The sequence below is a fragment of the Pomacea canaliculata genome, linkage group LG3, assembly GCF_003073045.1.
Source record: "Pomacea canaliculata isolate SZHN2017 linkage group LG3, ASM307304v1, whole genome shotgun sequence".
Lineage (NCBI taxonomy): Eukaryota > Metazoa > Mollusca > Gastropoda > Architaenioglossa > Ampullariidae > Pomacea > Pomacea canaliculata.
Window position 1 is genome coordinate 25406060 of NC_037592.1, and position 27213 is coordinate 25433272.

The window sequence follows — 27213 nt, forward strand, 5'->3', positions numbered from 1 at the left end:
GTCACCTTGCCCTCCCTTCTACTCACCACATGATGTAGGCATGTACCCCCGGTTCTACAAACTTTACACGTCGGCTACTGTTAAGAAATAAGTCCACTCAAAGTGCTGTTCTGTGGAGAAACTAAGGTGGGACCATTGAAAGACGTCACTTGTCTAAACAAGTTTTTCTCTGTGTCTCTGTTTTACTCATACTCTCTATCTCTCTCTCTGTATGTGCCTTTTGCAATAAAACCATTCGGTATTTTACATATATATATATTACTAACAAGACGGACGAGGTCTTCGGAAAATTTCAGGACGTTTTTGGATGTGGAGAAGAAATGGATGCTCATAAGCCCCACGACATTAGGTATCGTTCATGATGACTCATTCATTTTTGTATTGCTAGAATATATTTGATAATATTATTAAGTAAAATTTACTTGTCATACTCACATAATCTTTCCACAAAGCTTGTAACAGTGGTCGCGTCGAGCTCTTGGCAGAAGAGTGTTCCTCTGGTCAGCCTCGGTGAGATGTGTGACGAGTTTCTTGAAGACGTTGAGGACGGCAGATAGCACGTCTTTGCCGCGTCATTAAGTAGCAGAGAGAGGCGAATTTCCAGCAGCATTTTGGCTCGATAAAAGCTAAAATGCCAGCTTTTCTCGTTTTAGCCTTATTGCAAAATTATACACTTCGTTAGCTTCAGTTAAAGGAAAAGCGAAATCCTCTAGAATTTTTTTTTTTTTTTTGGATCCCTCACAGAGAACGATGACTCGCACGCGACGTAAAGTTATTGTGAGAGAGCCTCTTCCTTACTCGTGCCTTCATGTTAAAGACCCACCCGAGGTATTTTTTCCCATTTCTAATGACTGGGGTTAGCTCACCACAAGACACTGATTCGTAAAATCTGAACAAATGACCCCCTTCTATTCACGAGATATCAGTCTTCGCCCATGGAGATGGGGCGTGAAGATTTGAAACCGGTGACGTCATGGTGTCACGTGGATCTGTCATCAATGCTCGGCAAAATAAGAGAGCGTGAAGTATATGTTAATCAGGTTCCTCTGTGTTCCAAAAGGTCACGAATTTCCTCTCATTCTTTGCGTAGGCTAAATATAGAGCATCAATATTTTATCTCTCAAAGTTAAGAGTTTTTCACTGAGATCTTGTTATTGTATTATGCGCAGCTTATTTGCTTTTAAAGAAGAAACATGCAGTCTTTTTTTAGTTTTGAATATATTGTTTTCCTTGTGGTCTAGGGTGGGAGATCAGACCTTGGAAGACGCCCTTACCCCTGGTGTTAAGCTTTTGGGAAGATAATAAGTCAGGAATTATCACTAATTGACAAGTTTTTTTATCTTACACATTGGTATGAGGAAAATGAGTAAGCTAAGGAATTAGTGCAACTACAAAGAAAAGCTATGTCAGAGTTATTGGATCAGTTGTTTTCATGGACTGTTAGTTTCTAGAGAGGTGACGTGTGTCACTTGGTTGCTATTACTTCGTAACTTCTGCCTAAGCTACATATAGGATTGAGTTTTCAAAGACCAACTCTATAGACACACTATCCCTCTTTTAATTTTGCTCCTGTCTCACTCCCTCGTTCTTTGCTCGAGCAATCATCAGATAAGTCTCCAAGTTACATGTCCAGAAATGCCGTGCTTATCATGGCCATCTTGCCATTAATCTCTAGTGAGAGTCTGAAGATGAGAAACCCTAACACAACTGCTAACCTCCACAAACCGTCAGTAAGAAGAATGTCCAAAAGTCTTTGCTGAAGTACACTCCACAAAAAAAGCCGCTTACATTTTGTCTTTCTATCTATTACACGTTGTCTATTCTTCCTTTTTCTCCTGCGTCTGCAGTCTTCTTCATCACTGTTAATATTCTTGACAATGGTCGTGGTTGTGATAGTGGTTCCGGCTCCCATGGTCATGGTGACCTGTTCAAGGAAGGGGGATTGCCTGCAAAGAGTTTTTATGCCCCATTCAAGCTGTCAGCTCTCAACACTTGATCTCCCCCCTCTCCCTACCATCCGATGTAATCCCGGCATGCATCGGTAAACTGTTGCAGACCTTGATTAGACTGTATTTCCGGCTTCGTTTACATGGCGTGCGTGGACTGTCGTCATGGTTGCCCGTGCGCGCGCCTCCAGCGGCTTGCCTCATTAGCCGCAGCGACTTTTATTGCCCGACATACCCAGCACGGAGATCCTTCAGCGATGTGATCGTTGTTACCGTTCACCATTTATCTGCCCTGGCCTTCTACAGACAGATGTCTTTCATTTGCCCTGCAATCGATTCTGGGTGTAATGTATGCAGACCGGCTCCAAGATTCGCCGGCACTTAGCCCTCTTGTCAAAGGTTGTAGATGAGCTTACCTGTTTTAAAGTGTAATCAAACTTTACATTTTTTTATCAAACTTTTCAGGCCAGTGATGACTCGCCAGGAATCATTTTCTTTTCAACTTTAGCATTTTATGCGGGGAAAAAAAAGAGATTAAGTTGATTTACCTCGGAAAGGGGGGAGGGTCAGCATGTGTCAAGTTCGTTGTGACCCCACTGACACCTGAACTGCGTACGTCAGCATGACGTCACCACGCCAAGTCGTTACAGACACGGTAGGATTGTGATTATATGTGCTGGTTTACTGTCTGGCATATTGGCATGTACACGTCGATCTACTGTCACTGAAGCCCACAGCCAATATAATAATAACAATATAAACATAAAAGCTAATGAAACGTTGCCCACTCAGCACACATACTTTTGTGAGGGCGGGGTCAATGAGGTCTTGGTCAGGAGCAAGGATAACCAGAGACACTGACCAAGGTTTCTGCTTCGATTTCAGCACTGTTGCATCTCCCTACCTCGTTTGGAAATAACTTTGAAATCGGGTTCGCCTAAATATTCTGAGGGGTTACGTTTGAAATTACACTTTTTCCTAATCACATTGAGTCATTTAGAAGGCTTCGATAATGAAGAAGCTTCCCAATAACAAGAACGATGTAGAAATGTGCATTTTAGTGTTTTCTCTGAACTTCTCCGTAATTTTCTAATATCAACACATACAGGTGTATTCTTTTGTCGCCCTGTTTCATTCCACTACCGCTCTCTCACACACACAACACAAAAACGTAGGTAGAATGGCTTGTAAGTTATTTAAATAAAAATATACCTTAGTTTCTCGTGGCAAAAATGTTGAGAGGTAGCGAAGGGGCTTTTGGTTATACTGGCCAAAGCCCTCAGCAGAATTAGGGAGGGGGAGAATGGGGAGCGGAGTTTCAGTAATTAAGAAAAACACGGTTTCTTTACACTGTGCAGGCGCCAGTTCCGCTGTCCTTAAATCCGCTTTGCAGTATCTTAACGCCTCGTGGCTCTTACTGGAAAGAAATCTCTCCCATAATTAAATTTTATAATGATGGACTGCTCTTGTCATTCCTTTAACGCCTCTTTGTCCTTCTTTCACCATCCTCTCTCCCTCTCGATTAAACCCACCTTATCTCTCTTTCTCTCTTTTTCCTTCTTTTCCTCATCCTCTTCTCTCATGCCCGCTAGTCAGTTGTTTTCCTCCTACCGAGCTCTCTCCGTTACCTTTGATGTGGCAAAGTTTATTCTTTAAAGACGATGAATGTCTTTACATCTCCTCCTCACCCCAGCACTCTTACACTCCCTCCCCGGTAAAAATCGGACACTGGTCGATAGAATCAAACAGCGTCGGTGTCTTTACACAGACTGACACAACCTCTGGATTCCTGAGAGATATCGGATGAGCATAAATAAGCAAATATGATGATATTGTTTGGAAAATGTTATCTCCATGAAATATTTTGATATTCTAATATAGACAAGTCTGTCGCGTAATGATGTTTGCGCAAATACCGAGTCGTCATTATTCTCGTACTTTCCTCCACCCCCTTGGTGTGACAGTGCAGTAAACGCACGAATGTGTTTATACATCTTGCAAGCATCGTGTTTGCTGACATTACTGCAAGGCTGGAACTCGGCGAAGAGAGATTAATCACCTCTCTGCTATTTGTCTTGGCGTGTTTTGTTTTATCCGCACTTCGTGGTTTGAGAGGAGATGTGGGGTCAGAATATGTTGGCTGTTGGTGTATGTGTCTCGCTGTTTAATGAACTTCTTTTCTGTAGCTCTGTGAAGCTGTACCTGGTACTCGGGAGCCAGTCACGACCATGCGGGCCTTTTATGGGGTCGATCGCAAGGTCTCCAAAGTACAGGTATCCTGCTTGTCACGGACGCAGATCTGCTGGAAGACATCACGCTGGGCTTATTCGCTCGATAAAGTTCGGCCTCCATTATCTGGCGATGTGAGCAAAGGAAGGGAGGATGGATCCTGTTTTAGAGTTTCCGAGAAGGTGTCAGCAGCGCTCGATAAAATATCTTGCATGCTACTGTGATCCAAGGTAGAGATGGGTAGACTTTTGTTGTTTGGTGTGCGTTCGTGCTTGCGCCCTGCAAGGAATGTTTCTTTTGAGGAACAGAGTTTAAAATGTTTTTACAGTAGAACAGTTATGATCTTCAAGTACAGAAACTCCTAATCTTTACAATCTGAGTAGCATCGCGTGCTTTGCGTGGGTTTGAGGTGCATCTCTTTAGGATAAGAGTTTGATCAGTGTGTGTAGCCAGTTCGCCTGTTGAAAGGTATATAGAAGGTATATACCTATACTTCCTCTAACTTCTACAGTAGTTCACTGTACAACAAATAACTCAAAACTCAGTTATGCATTTGCTTGGATGATCACAGGCAGTCTGAAGAGCTTGCATGTTTGCCACAGCTCCTGAGAAATACATAATAGTACGCCACACCACCCGCTAACGATGGGAGAAAACTGCAGTACCCCTTATCACGCCCTTTGCACCCGGTTGTGTGTTAACTAGGTACATCCGGGCTGAGTCTGCCAGGCTGTCTGTCCGGACATCAGCAAGACTGTACGTTGGTGTATTCACCTGGTCACGTCTGCTCAGTCCTTTTCTTCTGCCCCGGACTTGCAGCTTGTTAATGAGGGCTTTCTGAGGACGCCAGACTAACAACACTTGTTGTTAGAGATCCTTACTGTCAGGATCACAGTCTTCAGAGACACAATCGGATGTCATGACACAAACAGGAGTCACTGTCACTCTGAATATTTATGTGCTCTCATATGTCTCTTGTTACTCAAATGACCGTAATTATCTAAACAGATAAGCTTTTGTTCCTTTTACTGCTTCTCTCGCCATTCCTCCCCCAAATCTGTCTTTTCCTCTCTGTCCCCTTCCTCTTTCCTTCTCTTCCTAATGTCTCTCTGTCTCTGTTTCCTCGCTACTTTAAGCAGTGACATTCTCTCGTGTCCATAAAAGAAAGTCCAACTTTTTATATGCGTAATAAATCGTATATCGCTCTGGGAGGAAAAAATGTAACCCTTGATAAGGATTAAGTCAAGAGAAGTTGCCGACATTTATTCGTTAAAAGAAGAGCATTTCGTTCTTTTGTTTTCTTATTTTTGTGAGTTTTTTTAAGAAACAAGTTTAGTCTTGTGTAGAAGTCAATAAAACGTTTCTTACTTTAGTCATACTGTCTTCGCTGCGGAACATTGCCGAGAACAACAGTCAGAACAAAAAGCTTCAAAGAACTGTTTGGACTTTATGCTTGCTTTTTTCTTCTTCTTTTAAAGCAATTATGCGACATTCAGATATGTTTAAAAAATAACGGTGCCTTTTATTTTTAATTTTATTTATTTTTGTATGTAGTTAAAGTTACTCTCGAGTTTATCCTTAAAGACGTGGGTTTATGTCTCAGTGTAGTTCTTTATCCTCTGGCTATTCTGCTTGGACAAATATTACCTCTCCCAGCATTCCTTTCTGTCGGGGTGGCAGCCAACTCTTCCTCGCGTCACGCGTCCTGACACATACCCGTAAATGCACGTTTCTTGTACTTGCCAAAGCAGGCTTCCACCATTCATCATGTAATGGCAGTCTCGGCTCTCGTGCACCCGCTTGTCACCAGCTTGATCGGGTATCACGCCATCCTGACGTTTCACCCGGGACTTACCTGCGTAACTCAACCTTTTTACCTGTTTCCGACCTGTTTGCAGACATTTGACAATTGGTGAAAGCTTAACGATTTTGTTGCTGTTTTCTCTGTTTTGTCTCAGAGAGGGGAATGTTACAATCAGTGGCTGCTCAGTCCTTACCCAATGAGCTCTTAGGACAAATAATATAGACCTTGATTTGATTGCGGCAGTCTAATGCTGCGTTTTTAACTTCATTGTCAGTGTAATTTGTGTTGATGTTCACACAAACGTTTCGCTATGCCCATATGCAGAAGTACCGGGCTCTATAAATCATATGTACCCTCTGTAGCTCAACTGCTCAAGTATTGGAATGTTTCTTCATAACATTTATTCATATTCTCAAGATTACTCACTATCTTCCCAGTATTCTTCTGATGTCACTAACCTAATTCTCTGGAGTCGTCACCCTTACATCTACAGTGATCTCCCTTTACTGCCGGAAGGCAGCGAGTCTTTGCATTGCTTTTCCTTCTACATCTTTGTTACTATTTTGTGATCTTGTTCTACATCTTTTATGTGTTTTTTTGTTTTGTTTTGTTGTTGTTCTTTTGTTTTGTTTTTTTTTGTTTGTTTTTGTTCGTTTCTTTTTTTGTTTTGTTTTGGTTTTTTTTTTTTGGTTTTCGTGTGTGTGTGCTAATTTGTTCTACATCTTTGTTACTATTTTGTGATCTTGTTCAGCGCAATGAGTCCGCCTTTGACCGAGATATTACGACTCATAAATTTCCACTTATTATTATTAGTTCGCGTTGAATGGAGATTTTTTAATTAAAAAAAGGACACCTGTTCTGCTACTATCTAGCGGAGATACGCCATGATACAGTAAGCAGATGAACAAATCTTTAGGAGCCATTAGACACAGAGCCCGACAGGCTGATGTTAGACAGGTGGCCAGACACGAAGAATAATAATAATGTACATGGACGCACGCACATACTCGTGCACATATGCACATACGCACGTACATGCGAGTGTATTTATGTGCCCGTGCATGCATGCAAGCGCACACAGCCACAAACAGACGAACGTACGCACATACAGATTCACGCATGCACACACAACCACACACCGACGCGTGCATGCACGAACACATGCGGTCTTACATTTGACTTCTGTCCCCATGGACGCAGTTAACGTGACAGAAGTCATCTACAGCAATGTCTGCTGCAACGGCAATAACTGCCCTCCGGCGCGCCTAGGGTGCCTGAAGCGAACTGCCAAGGTGCAGCCGACCTGATGCGTGTTTGCCGCCTCCATTATCCTCCCTCTGGAACTCTGGAACTCCTTTAATCGCACCTCCTCAGTGGATTGCTTAAGTGGTACCATACCGCGAACCAAGGCTGTCAAAAGTTTTAACGTAGCTTAGCATAGCCTTCTGCCAACAACAGCCTCCCACTAACTCAGCTCCCATGTGGCAGCAAGTGGCGAGTTGTTTAAATGAGGATAAGTTATTGCTCTTTGGGGGAACCTTCATCAAGCTTAAACCTTCTTCTACTGCTGTAGTGCCCTAATCGCAGGAACTCCTCTGCGGGAGGTAAAGATCGGTGTTTTGTTCATCACGTCTTCGTGCAGAAAGCCGAGGCTAGACTCCAGCAAACAAACAAAAAAATGTATGTGTGTTTGTGTGTGAGACAGAGAGACAGACAGAGAGGTCCTCTTCTATTGTAGTCTGCATGACACGTGACGTCAACGTCACCCTGTGGAATCAACGTTTTCGGTTCGGGAGCGCTCGTTATTAGAAGGTTCTTCTCTCTCACCTTCTCTGCCATACGTGGCCTAGGAAGCCATCTCGTCTGCGAGATTAGGGCGGCTGCAGCCCCGATGACCACCAAGTGCAGTCTCGGCCGGAGTAAAGTTACACTTGGAAGGACCGGTAAAGTTTAAATGTTTGAAAGCGGGGGGGCCTTAATTCACGACTCGAGGGTTCTTGAGGGTCAGGTTGGTGGTGGTGCTGGTACTGGTGGTACTGGTGCTGGGGGAAAAAGGCGGGAGGATGGCGAGAGACAGTCGCTGGAGGAGACGGAGCTGTGAAGACTGCGACACGTCACACCCGACGTCTGCGGCGGAGTACGTCACACGAGCGTGAGCTCATCTCGCAGGGGCTGGCGTCGACGGGAGGAGACGATAATGAGAGCTGAAGGTTGACTTAATCACTGGATAGTGCAGAAGGGAGAGAATTAGAGACCACTCATTAAAGGACGGTGCTTAATTTACACAGTCTGTCCACCGCACTCACACCGCATGCACTTATTCGCACCTCCTGCCAGCTAGAGACTCTTCTTCGTCTTCTGGTTTTTTTTTTTTTTTTTTTTTTGGTCTTCTGCTGCTTCTTTCTTTTTCTCCTCTTTTCTTCTTCTACTTCTTCTGATTGATCGTCATCGTCGTGGTCGGCGGTGGCGGCGTCCGTCGCTATGCAAGTTACTGTATATTACTAAGTTTTTCTTATTACTAGAGTCGATTACAATTTTCTTTTTCGTTGATTTCTTCCTCTTTCTTTACTCTTCATAACATATATGCTGATAATCGTCGCTGCATGCTTTTATGTCAAGGTACGACTGACGCAAACGGCTGCGCACGTGCACCTTGCTTTCACGGTTTGCTGATCTCTGAGGTGTTCAGTGTCTGTTATGTCAGGAGCGTCAGTGCCGACATTTTGCAACTAGAAAATAGAAGCTTGAGTTGAAAGAGGGAAGCTACCCTGATCAGTATTCACGACTCATGTTATTCATGTTATTTTCCAGCTAGTATCAGTTGTTTATTCGGAAGGGTTGGTTGTTCGGAGAAAACGTTGTTTGCTTTCCTCTTTTCGTCTTCTGGTCTTTTTTTAAAGTATTTTTTAAACTACCACAGTCATGCACACTTCAGTCTCCTCTGCGAGCTTCCAACGTCAGTCAACGTCAGAGCGCATGCGTTAGTACATGGCAGCAAGACGGACGTGAGTGCTAAGGGATAGTCAGCTGGCGGAGAGCTAGGTCAGCCGACAAATTAATGAGAATCAAGTTCGCCTAAGGTGTTATCCTTGGCGAGACAAAGTTTACTTTCACTGCATTTGTGTACTCACACTTCCGGGCGTCGAAGGGTTCGGGGAAACCTCTGTGTCCAGACGGAATCATTTTTTGTCGAGACATGACGCTCTTGCCTAAGGAGGAATAAAAGAATTTCTAGAAAAGAAACGAGAAAGAAAAAAAAAAAGAAGGGCGAGTTAAGATGGAGAAACTGGTGGACGAAAACATCAAAGTGCGGAAAGCAACGAAAGACCGTTTCCTTTCGCAATGTTTACCCTGGCAGACTTTTGGTTCCTTTTCTTTATGACGATCCTCCCAAAGGAAGGTCCCTCTCTCGGCCGGCCCTCGAGCCGTTGTGACTGACGTTGATATGTCCTGGCCTGTGTTTAGACGGAGCCTTGAGGCCTGACTTTGGTGTAACCTTTGTTTTGTTACGAATCATTAGCCGATGTCTTCCCGTGGAGGATTCTCCAAGCTGGAAAGGGAGTTGAGAGCGATGCCTGGACTTGCCCAGCTCGTGCAAGTGGGAGCTGAATGGCAAAATAATGAAGACGTCCCCCTTAATGGCATGACTGGTGCGAATCAGCGCAACGCCGCGGGCGAAGGGGAGTTCTGAGACAAGGGAAGAGTAGCTGTACGGGAGGCGGTTGACTACCGGCTTCTCTTCAATTCCCAACATAAGAGTCTATTACATTGTCCGCCCCTTCATCTTAGTCACCCAGTCTTTACTTGGCACATTCGTCAATCTCTCAGCAACCCTTGTACATGAGTCGTGAGATGTCTGTATATGTTAATATGTATATATTTCTTACATGTGTGTGAGAGAGAAAAGAAGCAGGTTCATTGTGATTTCTCTGTTTTTTTTCTGTTATTTGACTAACAAACATGAAAGAGCATAACTTTTTCAAGAAAGATATATGTATACATATATATCACGATGACAACCAATGGTACATGAAACAAACAATGCATCAAGCCGCAGGTTAAAAAATAAATAAGAGATAAAATAGAAAAAGAATTAAAATGTAACTAAAAATAATTGGATCCTCCATTAGTAAACAATAATAAAAAGTTTGATAAATTTAAAATGTTTTAAAAAAAATCATAAGATTTCTCGAGCCATGTAAAACTTGTTTCCGGTGAAGCAGGTTGTCATCCGTTCTGTCATGTCTGTAAGACTAGCAGTTTTGAAAAAAAAAACAAATAAAAATTAAAGCTGCCTTTTCGAAGGCGCAATTGAACAAGTTTTGAAGGAAGGCATTCTAGCATCCCTTGAGGGGTGAAACCCCTGGAAAAGGAAATTTTATTTGCATGTACGACGTACATCATACTGTGTTGCTGTCTGCAAAAAGCGATGACAAAGGACCAGGTCACGGAAACGATTTGAAGACAACACATCATTAGTGTGTACAATTTGTTAACACTTTTAAGACACTTTAAATTTGTCATGAAAAATTCCTTTACTCATAGCCGGTTGTAAAATACGCGGTTTCAGGTGGACTGGGAATATCGCTAATTTACACTCCTTAACACTTAGAAGAGGAACTTCCTTCGTACCCTCCATTTCTTTACGCTCAAACTGATCTTTAATTTTGTTGACAGTTTGAAATTTTACAAAATTGGTTTTGATGTGCATTTGATATTCACAGGGGTTATGTACGCGAAAAGCTAAAATGACAAGACACGATCAGACAGAAACAATCCCTTTTAGCACTAACTTGCTCCTCCATCCCTTATGGATTTTTCTCCTTCCTTCAGGTAAGTCGTTTGTAGATCGTCGCTTGATAATAACATCTCTTTCCGGACAACTTTGTCGGGACAGAAGGGTTTCTTGAACGGCGAAGCATTATCGCTGATTGAGATCGAACCCTGGCGCTGACCTCAGGAACTGTGGGTGCACATCGGCAGGCAGCCACAGCGAGGTGGGGGTAGAGGTAGGCATGTAAATAATGCAAGGTGCGTGACTTGCGCACGAGTAGCTACAGTTCCGGTAAGTGTCTCACTTGACACTGGCCCCACATGCCTTCGTCAGGCGAGAAGGTGGTGACGGGAACGTCTGCCCCAGCCAGGAAACTCGATAGTCGATGAGGGCTACCTGAGCAGACCGGATTGAATTCCTGGAAGTCGAGGCCCTGTATATGTATACTGCCCTTTACACGGCAAGGGTACGCTCCGGTATCATCAGCAATAAACGGCGTGTGTTTCTGGTCAAGTGGCAAAGGTTGTTTAATTTATAGCGCATCGACTACCTAAGACATTATATAAACAAAGATGAATCAAAATTGCCACGCACGTATGGACCTAGCCGAAGTATTGGTTAGAAAACATACACACAGACACGTGCACACACACACACACACCCACGCTCGCGCGCGCACACACACAACGTTCCTATTTCCAGTGTCATGGAAAGTCATGATCCTTCTTATACTGCGGAAAAATATGGCTAAACGGCGGACCAATTCTGGCAAGTATATCATGGTTACATGAAATCTTGCTTAACTTAATGCGTTTGTCCAATTTTATCTGGTTAAGATAGACATTTATAGCATGGAGCGCAATGACATCACAGTTCACATTGCTGTGCCCGTGAACAGTGGACATCGTGGATATATTTTTGAACAGGTTACAGTTGAAAGGTCATACTTATCCTTGCGAGAACCTGGCCTCTTGACGATGCATGTTGAAGGGAACTGTGACGCGCTAAGAATACAAGCAAGGCAGGACACTGCTATGTGTTTTTAAATATTTATTGTAAATAAATGTAGCACATTGCTAGGTTTTAAATATTTATTATATATATGTATATTATATTTGGTTGTTGAGCTCACAATTGTGTACGTACATGACAGGTACAGACACAGTATGGCAGCCTGATGACAGGACTACACCTGCACGTGGGCCCACTTCATATGGAAGAGGAGGGTGAGAGGTGAATGTCACTAACTGGGACAACAACCAGCCAGACACTATTCCTTTAACTTTGGAAGAAGGTGCGACCGCTAATATCAGGTGAACATATATTTGGAACCAGAACATTATGATTCATATGTATATATTTGAACATTTTGACGTGTGTCTGTGTGTGTTTGTGTCAGCGCGAGCTGTGTCCATGCCTGACGAGAGAGATGATCAACACCTATTGCCCCTAACCCAAGAGGGCGGGATGGGGTAACACAGGTAGCAACATCGAAACATCAACACCAGACAAACTAATCAAGCCTAGGATAACCACAACAGTATTAGCTCGCATGCAGGCAATGACATCAAAAGGCGATGACACCAGACTAATCAAATCACACATAATGAAGATTGTGTGGCCGGCCGCCTAAACACGTCACACGATATTCCAAAGCCACAAAGACGAGAGAGCACGAGATACGAAAAGGGGGAACAAAGCTGGAAAATAACGAGACGGAGCGAAAGAGCTCAGTGTCAAAGAGTAAAGGCGAGGAGCAAGGGATGACGGGATGCTGGGTGCCAGACCGCACGGTGGCCTCCCAGTGCCAGGAGGCGGCCCCGGGTGCCAGGCTAATTCGCGCGGTTTTGCATTACCTGAGTCTGTCAAGTCTCCTCGCTCTCAGATAATGGATGACACGGACGCATGTTCCGCAACAGGAATGGCTCCAACGCCACAGCAAGCAAGTTATCTCCCACAGCACTTTTTTCCTCCGTTTTGCTGTTCTCCTCCCCTCACCTCTCTTTCTCTCTTCTACGTTTTCTTCCGTTTAAACTGCACGATGGCTGTAGTTTTTATATCGAGAAGGGGGGAAAAGAAAAAAAAGAGATTGATGGGCAGGCGAAAGGTTGGCGACTGCTTTCAACGATGGATGGATGAGAAACGAAGAAATTAATTACATGGAGGACTCGGTGCAGATTACATTTTCCGGATTTAAGCATCTTTCATTTAATTTAAATTTTAGCCAAGTTATTCTTTCTGATTTAAAAAAAAAAGCTTTTACGTAAAAGCATGAACACATGGACAGAGGGGTGATCATGACAAAGCTGGTGCCTATTTCGAACTTTGCCTATTTGCCTGCAAGGAAAGAGACGATAATTGAAAATTATGTTTAGGGGGAGATGGGAGTCGCTACGCTATAGATCAGGACTTTCAAATGCAATGACTTGTTGAGGTTTTTGTTTAAGACTGAAGGTGTCAGATGTGGATACTTTCACAGACAGTTTTTAACACTACCCACATCAGTCTATTTATTCTAACTACATAATTTGTAACCCGATGTAAACAACAGCTAACAAAGGAGCAAATTCATAAGTAATGGAAACGGATTGAGTTTACACTTAATTCCCTCGTGTGCGATAAACAGACATCAGCCACACAAGCTCGGAAAATCTTGTTTTGAGGAAGTGCAATTATCAGTTTAGGGCCGTAGTTAGGAAACGAGGGTAAGCCTTTGCCCTGGGGGCAACTTGGTCTTGTCTCCATAGTTATAAAGCGGTGGGTGTGCAGGCATCACAGACGTTGCTTTACTCCTGGAGCGGTTGTTATAAACACTCGCAAAAATGCCGCAGGACGAAGCAACATCGAGCAACGGCTGCTGGACTGCTTACCGCTTCGCAACTTCAGAAACAAGACAGTTGCCCTTATTTCCCACATTTTGTCCCAATGACTTCATAACTACGGGCCTTGAAAAATCTGAGGACTACTTCACTTACAACCTGGGACAGCTTACCAAATATAATTTTAGCTAGAAATCCTCGGTAATGATATCAACCACTTACTGGCTCTTACACCAGACTACTAGCACCCATAACCCCACACACCCACGCACCCAAAATGCAACATGTACATCACTCTCCTCCCACTCTAGAAAGTGAGAGACTATGTAAAGGGAATCAATCAGTGCACCTAAAACGACGACGTGAATGGGCAATATCTCTCGTCAATCATTTACTGGCCAGCCTTCTAAGAGGCTTATGGGCTCGATGAGAATGCCGGTTCCAGTTTAGTCTTCCATTGTTTGTAAAGACAAAGCCAAAATAAGGCGCGTGCTGCTTCCATTCGTGATAAGTATTTTGTGACAATAACAGAAATAAGCTCCTTTTCACAATCGATTTTGCTTGCATCTGAATCTGACCGTCGGCCTGGTAACCTTTTGTCCTGTAACAATAAAGCATTGGTTTACATACTCTGTTCAGCTGTGTGTCGGTGGCTTAGTTAAGGCTGGAATTCATGTCTGCTCTCCACTTACAGGCTCATCAAGCCATTGAACTTTGTCGTGCACACCGCTGCGTACGTGTCAACCTAGGGCGCGAAACAGCTATCATTACGTAACGGGGGCACATGTTACGGTACGCAGGACAAAGGTCACGGCAGGTCACGAGGTAGCCCACGCGTAGGAGCGTGAGCACTGTTCACTCCTAGCGCTTGGCTGATGCGTTGAAGACAGCGGGAGCAGAAGAGACTGCAACTACTGATGGCGTGTTCAGTGCTTGCTTTCTTGGCCGTTCGATTCATGGGTGTCTTGGAAACACAGTGCGAATAGCGAAGAGCCAGCACCGAACCATAGGTAAGTTCTGACATCGCTTCTCTGTTAAATAAGTATCGTATCCGCTGATATACCAACGGTAGCGTCGCCTTGAGCCGATGTTTAGGGTGGGCATGGACAAACCAACCCAGTGATGACGTCATGCTCGCAACAGCAGCTAGAATGACAACGGCCTTATCACGTGTCTAACGATGACGTGTCAGTCTAACAACACCTGAGGGAACGTACATTGAAAGCCTTAAAGCACCTTGTTCTCTTTAAACATTATTTTCACGTGATGTATACGTATCTCTCGACCATTTGGTATTACGTGCATACTCACATACATACTCAACACATATCACGTGCTTAGGTTCAACACGTGCGTGCTGTGGACGAAATTTCTTTTGTCTCTCAGCACTTCACTGCGCCTAATGATACGGGAACAAATTGGTCGGAGAATGTTGGCGAAGGGAGGTGGTGGCTGGGGGTCTCATGTTCTGTGATCACGGATGATGTAGGAAGCAGCAGACACCAGGCCGTCTGCAATTTATAATGGACCATGGCTCCTGACGACGTACAAGGCTTTGGCCATCAGCCCGTGGCTTGTGCCGTGAGTTGATTAACGTGGAGATGTAGACCACTGCGTGCCATACACCTCCACGTGCGCTATTGAAGTTGCTCCGGCAGCTGAGGTGAGCGTGGCATTGTGCCCAGCTATTTGCACGCCTTCCATTTGCTGCAGCTCGCCACAGGACAGTAGGTAGTGGGTAGCAGTCACGGATCGAGTCCCAGCTTGCACTGAGCACTGTGCAAGATGTGTCAATGAACAGCCTCGTTGTCTTTCCCAGTGCAGTGTGCACTGGCATAAATTTCTGGTCAGGACTTGACACCATGAATGTCACGAATGACAAATGGCGTCGGTGCTTTCTGGACAATCTGAAAAAAATGTTTTGTTGTTTTAGGCTTCTTATTCACATTCCCCTGACAATGTAGCTGCTAAATCACAAAATAAAGAACAGAACTGTAAATAATTAAATAGGTAGCTGTAACATACAAAATTATCCAGAATGTAACGTCATGGCATGCAAATCTACGCAAATGTCCATGTGGACTGTGGGAGGTATAATAGATGCAGCCATACAGACATCATCCGATCGAATGATCCAAGAAATGAACAACAAAGGGGGACAAAAATTGAGCTCAATGCTGGCTGGGGTTTGTTTTTGTTTGTTTTGTTTTTTGGACGCGACAACATAAACTGCTTTTACACCAGTGTTTAGCGGCCATTCAATCACACCTCAATCCAACGGCCATGAAGTCCGATGTCCGTGCTATCATCCGCTGAAGCATGTTTCATATACTTTGATGCTGGTTTATGAGGTTTTTCTTTTGTTGTGATTTTTTTGGGGGAGGGATTGTCTTATTTTGTATTTTATTAATTATTAATTTTCTATACGTAGTTCTACTCACACTTCTCCCCGAACCCTCTTTTGGCTGCACATGTTTAGATCATGCTCGACCTTTGTTCTTTTCTTCATATGCAAAAGTTCTCATCCTGTTTAGGGATTTTAACAAGAGCACTGTTCCCCATCTTTTTATTTAAAGATTCACTACAGAGTATGAGATCTGTTCACATGCATGTGACTCTGTGAGACTTTTGTACCTGAACAACTCTCATTACAACACACCATTCTTTTCTCAGACGGTAGATGAAAAAAAAACAACTTTCAGGGCAAAACGTGTCTGATGAATCACATGTAGTGGAATCGTTCTCACAAGCGAAGTTTCAAAACTTCCTTTTGGTCGACATCTTGGTCCTTTTGAAACGCATGGGCTCAACTTGCTTTTTGGCACCAGCCACTTTTTTTCTCGTCCTTTCTGTCTGCCCCGTTGACACAGGAAAACAGCGAAAGTGCTTTAGAGCTGACTTTCCAGCGTCTCGCCATTTTTTTAAGCCCAGGCGTCAGTAGCCGAAGTAATTGGTCGAAACGGCAGTGAGTTACACAAGCGGCTGCCTCCTAGACCGCGTCAGGCAGGTCTACCGGGCGGGTACTTGACGTCTCGCAAACTCACGTCAGGCAGTCTGACGTCCGCAGGTCTGTAGTCAGCAGCAGCCGTGTTGAGCGGTCTTCACTGACGGGATCAACTGCGCTGCGTCATATATAAATATATAATTCGGTGTGATGTCTCTCTTGCGACGAATATATCCATGGTCTTGTCTGTCGTGGTCCTGGTATATATACAAGCGTACTAGTTGAACCTTCCGCTGTAAACCCCATCTAAATATAGACGATTCCTAAGAGAACAAAGAACCGATTGTTGCCTTGAACTTATATACTGTCTTTGATTCTCTCCCACTTTTGAATCCCACCATTGTAGACGTCAGTTTTACCTTTAGTCTCTCTCAAGGCGAAAAGTCATTTCACTCACCAAACTACGCCATAGGACATTTGGAAACATTGCAGTCTCCTCTCACCAAAGAGGCAGATCATCTACAGCTGAACGACTGAGCCCTGACTAAACTAGTGCTATCTTTTATTCTTGGCTTAGCAGTTTCAATGCTCACATCGGACCTGTTTTCCCGCTAAAGATAATAATGAAAGAGCTGGACTTTGGCCACCATTTTGAAAGCTTCCACTGTCTCTGGAGCCTGCAAGTCAGTCCCTCGAAGACCGTGCTGGATGTTTACGACAAGCATGCGACTGTCAGGATCCAGTGACTTCAGGATTAGTGAGGATATGCACGGCTGACTCAGAGAAGCGATTCAATTCGCCTTTACACTATTTCATAGAAGCCCCTTGTAAAAGGTCTTCCAGTAGTTCTTTACAGTTGTGTCATCATGTAGAGCAAGCCGGGAAGTATAGGTAAACGTGGGCAAGACTTATGCAATTTATTTTTTATAAAGGCAGTCGAATATGTACAGTCCACTTCGTTACTTATTCTGACTGCTCCACATGTTACAAATGTTCGCTAACGAAACAATGGGTTGGTGCCGAGGCAAAGCCAGTGCTAAAGCTGTCAGGGGAAGCGTTTTTGTCGGCTTTTCTGCAGATTGCTGCACGCGGGGTCGAGAACCTTCTAGAGCCAGTGACGCGAGGAGAACGAGAAGGGTCCGTAAAAAGAGTTTTTAAAAGTGTTCTTGCAGAATGAGCTCTTGTGTGAATAATGACACATTTTAGTGCGCATGTGCACGCGCAGCCTGCGATGGAGTATGTGAAAAGGATTCCATGCATCTTTTGCTCATTTTCCACCCGAAGTGCCTCTCGTGCTTTGTGTGTTTAGTCTTCTGATATTGAGCCTGATTCCTTGCTTTCTAGTGTTTAATGTTCTGTACAGGTTGATGTTTTTGTCAGAGAGATTAAGAATTAAAACGAAAACTGCACGAGGAAGTTTAATTGCTTGCTGTGGTCAAGTTCTGTGGCAATATAATATGTGGAGTGAACTTTACACTACACCAGGTCCATTCCGTGTTTCATCTGATGTGTGATAAAATAACAACAAAAATCCACTTTTTCGATCAGTTTTATTCATCTGTGTAAAAGGTAACGGTGCCATTTATACCTCTTATCAAAGCGTGCTGGTGAAAACTACTCTCACGTACTCGCAGACACACACGAACACGTGGACCGACAACACTTGCATGTACAATCTGCCTGACGAGCTCCATGGGACCTCTTACTTGAAAGTATTATCGGAGTGAGAAAAGGAGGAACTACATACGTCGTGGAACGCCAGATCCTTATTAGTACAACAGCAGTGCTCCACGGTGTGGTTATCGTGGGGCAGGGCGCGATCTGCGGACCATCAGCTGTCGATGAGGAGGTTAGGTGGGGGGAAGCTTGGGGGGGTGGCGGGGGAGGGAGGGTTGGGGGAAGGAGTGCATGCGCTCATTAATCATTTTGATGGGTTGCGTCCCTGTCGACCAGGAGAGAAGCCAGCAACAAGCAAGCACCAGCGCCGAAGTCCAGAAAAGCCGAAACCGGAGAATATCCATAATAATTTTCGGTATTTGTCTCTGCCAGTGGCACGGCACGAGATGGCTGCTTTCCGCGGTGTTCAGCAGCAGAATCCACCTGAATGCAGCCTGATCTGCAGGGGGATGGGGGAGGTGATGAAGAGGAGGGGGAGGAGATCGCTGTGTGTGTGTTGCTTGTACGTGCATGCACTTCGGGTCAGGTGCAGGAGGAGGAGGGAGTGGCTATGCGCGTGTGTTGGGAGGGGGGGATGTTATTTTAATATTATTTGCTGCCGTTGCCCTCGCAAGTCAAGCAACCTGCGTGGGAACTGCCAGCTCGCACACAAGGTCTTTTCCGTGCAAGCTAGTGTGAAAGTAAATTTAACGCCGCAATTATTAGTTGTGGTACATTCCACTGCAAAGTTTCTTTTTTTTTAAAGCAACTAAGCTGGTTATTGTAAGGAACAAAAAGTAAAATCTCATCCAAAAGCAGATTTCAATGGGCTCTAATAACCGCCGCACAGTTTATACGCGTGTGCGCTCGCGTTCATTTCCAGGCTCCATATTTCTTAGGTAAAGAATTCCTTTGTAGTGTGAATCCTTTTCCGTTTTCGCTGTCTTTTAAAGCAAAATTCTCTCTTTTTTGACAAACGACAGACTAAAACGTTACCCGTACAGTGGATGTAAAGGGAAAGGCGAGAATGAAGAGAATTAAAAATACCATGCATTCAGTGGATATGCACGTGCGGAAAGGACATTTTCACAGGTAATAAACACCTGGATGCGGCACAAAGAAACGTACCTCGGTGAACTCGACGACAGAATCGCCCGACAGATATTGCTTTCAATAAACAATAAAGACAAGAGCGGCAATGTCTCTACGCAGTTAATATTTCCTGCCTTGAGCCTTTTTCGCATTTCACTTCAATATTTCATTTTGCCACAACAGCGCCTCGGTGCAATATTGTTGCTCGAAATATATTCCAGCTTTCAAGAAAAATTGCTGTGCAAAACCGCGTCATTTGGGTTGTGATTAAAAGGGGAAAAATGAGGTCGTCGCCAAAGGACTTCCATGTGAGCGGAGATCTTAAATTCTGTGTGTGAGAGAGAGAGCGAATTTCCTCCACAGGAGGAACTACAAACTACCTTAGTGTTGTTGCAAGGGTGGGAATGGTGTAATGTCATCGAACTCTGGTAGTCATCGCTGGTCCGACATGTCTGGACATAAAAACACTGCAGCCCGGGAAACGTAATTATAGTCGCTGGAGACGATAGTCAGCTACAGTAATTAGTTCTCGGAGGCAAGACATATCTCGTTACTTAACTCCTGTGCCGTACCGCCTATGTTGTGTTACGCTGAACTGCGCTCACCCGCCTGACGTCGTTCTTTCGAGTTAAAGATGGAACTCGTTCGTCAGATGGGAGCTGCGAGAATCACGCGTGACAAAACGCCGTTTGGGGGAAAGGGGCTACGGGACAGTTTAACGAGGGCCAGTCGAATCGTTTCCTATTGTCTGACTCGATCCCCAGCGATATGACAAACGGGTACTCGCGGCGTCGCTGTCAGCTCCGGTGTCGAGATTTTCCGAGGTATCTCCAACTCGCCCTGTATCAGTGCTGCCTGCCAAGCGGTCTAACTCTGTAGAAATGATTTGGCTATGTACCCCACCGAAGATAATTGAGAAAAAAGGGGCTATTAGGACCGATGGAATGTTACAGGACTCCGTATTCTTCTCTTTGCGAACTGACACAACTCCCTCTCTCTGACTGTATCATATTCTAGTGAATGTGTTGCCCTCCGGGAGGTTGATGCTTAGGCACGGAGACTTAACGCGACATGAGATATAAACTCCAACAGACATCAGACGTCGGGTGCCGCTGGCTGTTGCTGCTGCTGGCAGCTGACTACAGCTGCTCGTGCACTAAACGTGACGGGACCATGTATGTGTGTGTGTTCTAAAAGTTCCTGGCTAATGGTGGATCAAGATGAGCTATTAGGCCGTACGCTCTACCCACTTTTTAAAAAGGGAAGGAAAAAAGAATAAAAACGTCAGCTGAAGTTATGGTTATGTGAAAAGGAATCCAATCTCTCCTTTTGAAACTAATGGAAGAGAACAAGAGGGATGTTTGCGCGGGACTGTTTGAAGATTGATTCAGACGGAGCGAAGCAGAAAGGGATGTGAGCAGAAGAAGGGGCCCGAATCGATGGTCGCAAACGTGGAACCGTGTCATAATTTTAATGGGATTTCTAGCACATAATTTCCTTTGATTTCCTTTTAATTTCCTTTAATTTGTTTACCAGCATCCATTATGTTTCTGTTCTTTGACCTTCTTCAATCTCTGTAGTATTTTCTCATTCACTTGGGCTGAGCGGGACCCACCTGCTTGGTTTCAACTTTGTTTTGGTGTCCCGAAAATTGCTTATCACATTTTCTGTCGGAAAGTAGTCTCAAATGTTTTGTGTCAGATTGTGCCTACAGTTTTCCCTCTGTATTCTTGTTTTTATTATTTCACGTCGTGTAATATTTCTGTTAAATTAATGTTTGTTCTAGCTGGTAAACACTCTTAGTTTCTGTGTACAATACCAATATAGATGCATGCCACCATGTTTATTTGGTCTGGCATGTCACACTTTATTTTTTCCTACGTGCGCGTCTGTTTGTTGCATATTTGTGATCGTTGTCTTCATTATTTTCTCAGCATATTTTCTTTCATATTATTCCTCTGTTTTATATTTGTAATCTATTATCTGTCTTAGTTCTCTATTGAATATTGTTAGTTCTTATCATACATTGTCTCCTCAAAACTCAATGGATGTTTAACATTTTTTTCTTTCAATTTCCATTGTTTAATAAACAAATAAGTAAATACATTTTCAAGTCTCTCTATTGGCTATGTTAGGAAATAGTCTCTGTTCTTCAATAGCTTGTTTTGTGGCAGTCAACTCCTGTGTCCGAGAGCCTAGGAAACTTTGTCTCTCTCATCACACATCCTCCTGCTAATGTAAAAGCCTCAAGTTTAATAGTTTTAGTGTCCGCCCCACAAAAGATCATTTCTGCGCACAAAAATGTGGCTAGCAAGTCTACTTGGCGGCCCTTTATAGTCAAGAAAAGAGAAGCAGTGCGCCGCTTGCAATACAGACGGTGAAGGGATGCCACAATGGCGTAATGTTATGGTCTGGCAGTGCAGACTCCCGCCATCATGCCCACACCCGCGCACCTGGCCGAGCAGTTTTGTCATCGCTTTCTCATTAGTATTCATGCGGTGTTTGCTCTGTTTTTTGTTCAGCGCTTTTCTCTCGAAAGGGACGATCTTTCATCAGTGGATGTAATGAAAGAACGGACTGCCTGCTGGGTCAAGAGAAGAAAAATATTACATCAGGTACAAGAAAATGAGTGGAGGCGGGAAGAAGGGAGATAAACCAAAACACATGTGCACTCGTTCTAAAATTCTCATCTTGGCCTGTCACCATCCTTCCCCATATCACGTCTCGTGTCTACTTCGCTGTACCCAAATGATATTATGAGAAAATCATATATTGAAATGGGTACCGCGAGCTAAATTCTTTTCCATTGTTCTCTGTGGCCCCTTACAGACTATGGAAAAAAATTTCAAGTCAATGTAAGAAAGAAATTTGACCCACCACCACGAAATGAGTTCTAACTCGCACACAGCAGTTTGGTAGCCGAGGCCCGGAAAGATGATTAGGGTCTGAGCTGTACAGTTTCTATTTACATGTGTTTGGGGTAGAGGGTAGAGACGGAATGAATTCCTTGGTCATGAAACTAACCGGAAAATACGATGTCATGTTAAAACAGAAGTGAGAATTGGTCTTAAAATACATTTTAATCAAGGTACCCCACGGCGGCCAGTACCTATTTCCGCAGAAAATGACATTCAAATGCTGTATGGTGCGGTATCCCTGTCACCACCCATCATAATAAATCTTATCAGAGAGCCCCGAGTCTGTATTTTCAGTGGCTGCTAGTACTGATTCAAATATTACTCAATCATAAGATATGTCTTCAAAAGCTTTCGAGTAAGCATGTATGGTCGTTGATCCTGAAGCTGTTCAATGGTATAATCCAATACTGTCTGCCTTGGTAACGAGAAGAAACGCAGTGAGCGATTGACTGACTGGGAGGTTAGTGACTACTCCCGTGAGTCTTTCTTGCGTCAAGCGACACAATGCCAAAAAATAAAAAGATCCAACTGATGATGAATTATTACCTTTACTTAATTCTTATTCATCTTCGACATTCAGAAGAGTCAAAGTTTGGAAGATGAATTACATAATATTTCAGGAAAGATAACACTGTAGACGACTTTGCGAGCGACTTTCAGTGCGAGGGGAAAACAATCTTCAGAGAACAGATATCACTATGACAAGGATGTCAATGTACCACTCACTTAATTCATCTTTTGAACAGAGAGGAGAGGCATGAATTTTTTTAGTATTGTTTTTTTCCTGAGGTGTGCATGCTAATTGGAATGCAGTGACACTTTTTTCCATTGATGTTTGCATTACTGACAGGAAAAGGTATTAAAAACTTATAAAATTTATTGCTATAAACATTTTGTTATTTAGAAGTGGTGTCGCTTGATGTTTTTCTCAAAATGGCCGCTATCATGAAATATAATGTCAACTCAAATGACTCGCTCATGTTTTGGACTAGAAGGAAAATTTTGGTATCAAAAGAAAGCTTAAAAAACCGTTGATTTTAATATTCGATTTTTTCTAAAATTTCATATTTTTTAGTTATTATTCATTTTGTCGTGGCGGGTCAGAAATTATTGGCGTAAGTGTCCTGCCATGATAGCTGTCCATCCTGATCACGAAATGGTTTGTTTAGGATTTTTAAAAAAATTGTTTTACTCAAGTCTATTATCTCTATAACTGATATATCAGTTCCTTCTTGATTGTTTGATATTTCGTACATTTGTTTTTTCTCTCAACTGCAAGGCGCAGACTTACAATATTTTAGCGATTTAGTCGCCCTCCAGATGGCTAGTGTTCAGAAGCTGTTGACATTTGCAAAAACGAGAGCGGAAAAGAGAAACGAGTCTTAGTGCCACAGAATCCAAACAAAATTGCCCACATATCCACAATAAAATATAAATGTTAAAAGCAAAACTTACTTTCCACGTAATACTACAAATTTCACGCGTGTAACCTTTGTCTGCTGAGATGCTGCAAACTAAGAAACGCTTCCTTAAAGACCGAAACATGCCCTTTAAAGGGCAAAGGTTAAGACACTTATTGGGAAAAGGTTTTCCATGGCTGATTGTTTACGCAAAGATCAAACGCAGTTTCTAAAAGCTTTAAAAATTGTATCAGTTGTACTTTGCCACCTGTTCCAGAAATTGTTTTGTGTGCGCGGCATCGTGCGTGTGTGTGTGTGCGCGCTTTTGATTTGTAACAATCTTTCAGGAAGCACTTAAAACTTTAGGAAATGTAGGAAATCTTACAGGAAGTTCTGAAACTTGAGAAAACATCATTAATACACTAATACGTGACGAAGAAATGTATACGAGCAGCATGCGCAGAAGATGCTGTACCGTGTTTGCGGCACGCGTTTGACCGCCATATTTAACTGTGACTCCAGTTCCGAGAAACATTAGCGCAGCAATGGAAGTGAACGGTGACGGCCACAGCGAAGGACATTAGGGAAGTACTCTCTGCTGGAGACCTCGTCAAGGGAAGTAAAAACCCATGTCAGGCGTTCTTGCTGGTCCAGATCTCGCATACTTTGTGATCATGCAATAAAAAACAACTGTCGTGCGTACACACACGCAAGCGCACAGACGGACGCTGGAGCTGACGGCGTTGCTGGAGTGTGCGGCCAATGGAGAAGAGCGACTGCTACTGTGTTCCGAGCAGATCCGCACCTTTCGCTCGGTCCACTGCCTGCAGCTGATGACAGTTTGTCGTGCAGCAGCCGTAACACCACCAGTCGCCGCGGCAACGGCGGAAGACCGCGCCAGGGGCAGCAGCAGGGACTCTGGCCCTTATCACAGCTTCCCTGACTTTCAGCCAGTTTAAACCAATTCTAACACTTTTTTTCTTTCTTTTTTGATTTCTCCACTGCAGTTGATCATTCTGTCAGCGACGTCTTCTCAATATGCACCCGAGAGCTTTGGGGTTTTGCTGTTCTTTGTTTAATATTTTTAAAGAAAGGTTGTTTTTATTTGTTTTAAGAAAGGATCTATTTTATTTATTAAGACGGGGTGTTTTGTGTGAGCTGAGTGAGAAGATCTGGGTTGAATGATTTTTTTGGTTTAGCGGCAGGATTGGACACGTACAGAGAAGTGTCTTCCTGCACATTATATAAATTGAACACAATATGCAGGAAGACACTTCTCCTCGGTACATGTCCAGTTCTGTCATGAAAAATTTGTATATTTACCGGTATATACAGAGGTGTCCATGAAAATAAAATTCGCGTTTAAATCGAACCTTTTATCAATCGTGTCTAAAGCAGCCGTTTCGTAATCTTTCATAAAGGAAAAAAAATTGACCCTAATTCGTGAGATATGAAGAACTATTGGACCAAAAGGCATTCTGTCACACATAGTTTCTCAAATTTGCTTAGCGTTTCTTCGGGAAACTCGGGTTAAAATGTGCAAGGAGCTATCTCCTGATTCCTTACACCAGAGTCCTGACGACGACACTTAAGAGAATGAAGACTGATGACGTAACTCGGCAACAAAACGGTGACATCCGTGTTCCACATGAGCGCTGTGTTTTAGACTCGACTGTAAATAAACCATGATTTTTCAAACCCAAACTTTTAAGGAGAAACGTTTCAGATCGTCAGTGTCTAAGCCCCAACTTAACCTTTAAACGTCGGCGTCTGACTTCAGACGTGCATCAGTATTCCTTTAATTTACCGATCGACTTTTACCAACCTGTTGATGATACCCGTAAGTCTCAGGCAGTTCTCGAGTCCCTGATTCCGGCGTCTGTCACTGGGAGGTTGGTGGTTGGGGGACATTGAGCATTCCAATTACAGTCCGTCTATCAATCCGTCCTGTACTTAAAACTAGGCCGGGTATATGAAAGGGGGATAATCCAAGTGGAAGCCAGTAAGTGAGGTCCGGCGATGGAAATCCTGTCCCCCTCCCCGCCCTAATCACTACTTCCGAGCAGTAATAGTCCGGATGGCTCCGGGGGAAACTTACTTATCCTCTCAACCTCCACCTGGCCAGCGGTCCCGCTGCGGACAGACGGAGGGCAGGCTGCGTGCCGCACGAACGTCCTCAGTCGCTGGCGACCGTCGGCCCGTGAAATCGCTTGGCTATGCATGGCGGACTCGGCTCGCATGAGCAGCAGACAACTGCGCGACGTCTGCCGTGTCACGACTGCAGGAGGATCGTCTGGCATCTCCCATGTATTGCGGAGGGACAGGTGCTACAGCGCTGGAAGCTTCTGGTAGAGAAGTGGGAGGACTGCGCTTGTCGCGAATAAAGCCGAGAATCGTATAGTCAGAGGTTCAAATCTTGTCTTGGGTTAGTACAGTTTGTTGAAAACAAGTATAAGAGAATTTAGAAGTGAGAAACAAGGGAGGAAAGTGGAAATTGGTGTTTTGCACTTAGCTAGCAACTAAAACTATATTACGGAAAGTAGCGAGCACTATACCAAGATGGCACATGCAGGAAAGAACATCGTGCCCGAGACGAAATCTGAGCCAGGGGCAGCCAATCCTCGCTGTATTGGGGACAGAACTAAACAAAACAACAAATTATAGAGCAGCACCCAAAATTCTAGTAATTTTTATGAACAATACTAATGATATGATAAAATTCGCCTCTGAAGTTAGTGACTGTTATGCATTATTTATTGTTCTTCCTATATGGGTTAGCTAACGTGGAGTTAAAATATTTTGAACACTTGAAATCTTTTTTGCTAAATAAAAATTTGTTTGACCTTGAATTATACACACTTTTAAGAGATTCCTAATGAAAGTTTTGAAAGTCTGGAAAAGTGAAATTTTTAGTTTGCCGTCCGCTGTTACTTGTGAATCTTCAAATTATTAGACTAAATTCAATCGTGTGGTTGGTTCTAAAATGACCTCTGTTAAGTTTTATTTTTTTTTTTTATTATTATTATTATTATTATTTAGCGATTCTAAACGTGTCAGCTGACTTTCCTTTGTGCGCGCGCACACACACGCACACACATGAATGCGCGCACACTCCCACAGAGACAGAGACCGAGATACACTTGGACAGATCCACAGACACAAATATTCATGCAACAAATATAGAACTCAACCTACACCTGAAATTTAGTTCATCGGATTTTGCTGTCTTAGCCCCGGCATAACATCAGTCACTACATCACGATCTAGCTTACAACAAGATGAATAATCTTAATACATCAGGGGATGAAGCTCGTGCAAGCCTAATGAGGGTCGGTGGTGCAAAAACCTAGAGAACTAATCCACATGTTTTGGTACAGTCTGCTCATGTATCATCGGCTGTAAATAGAACTGAGGTTTTACACTTCGTTGACCAACAGGCCTATGACACACACAAAATTTAACATTAAATAATCCGGAAAAGTTATTTTTATTGCCACGTTTAGCTTAGGACTTATTCAGATTTTTGAACACTAACTAAAAAACAAAAATGTCCTGAGCTTTGTCCTTGTCAACTTTTTAAATTTATGTGTGCGTATTCACGCTTGAGTTCATGTGCGCGCGTGTAGATAGA

General features: G+C 43.5%; 1 protein-coding gene across 2 annotated transcripts in view; it reads left to right on the top strand.

Moving 5' to 3' along the window:
• The first annotated feature begins 283 nt into the window (after positions 1-283).
• The window catches only part of LOC112559712 (protocadherin-11 X-linked-like), an 87624-nt gene continuing 60694 nt past the window's right edge, over positions 284-27213 (top strand). Inside the window, exons 1-3 of one of the 2 annotated variants that reach the window (XM_025231061.1) lie at positions 284-349; positions 11907-12066; positions 14267-14582. The gene's annotated coding sequence lies outside the window, so the exon portion shown is untranslated. The remainder of the gene's footprint in view (positions 350-11906; positions 12067-14266; positions 14583-27213) is intronic. The other variant, XM_025231060.1, reaches the window with a different exon arrangement.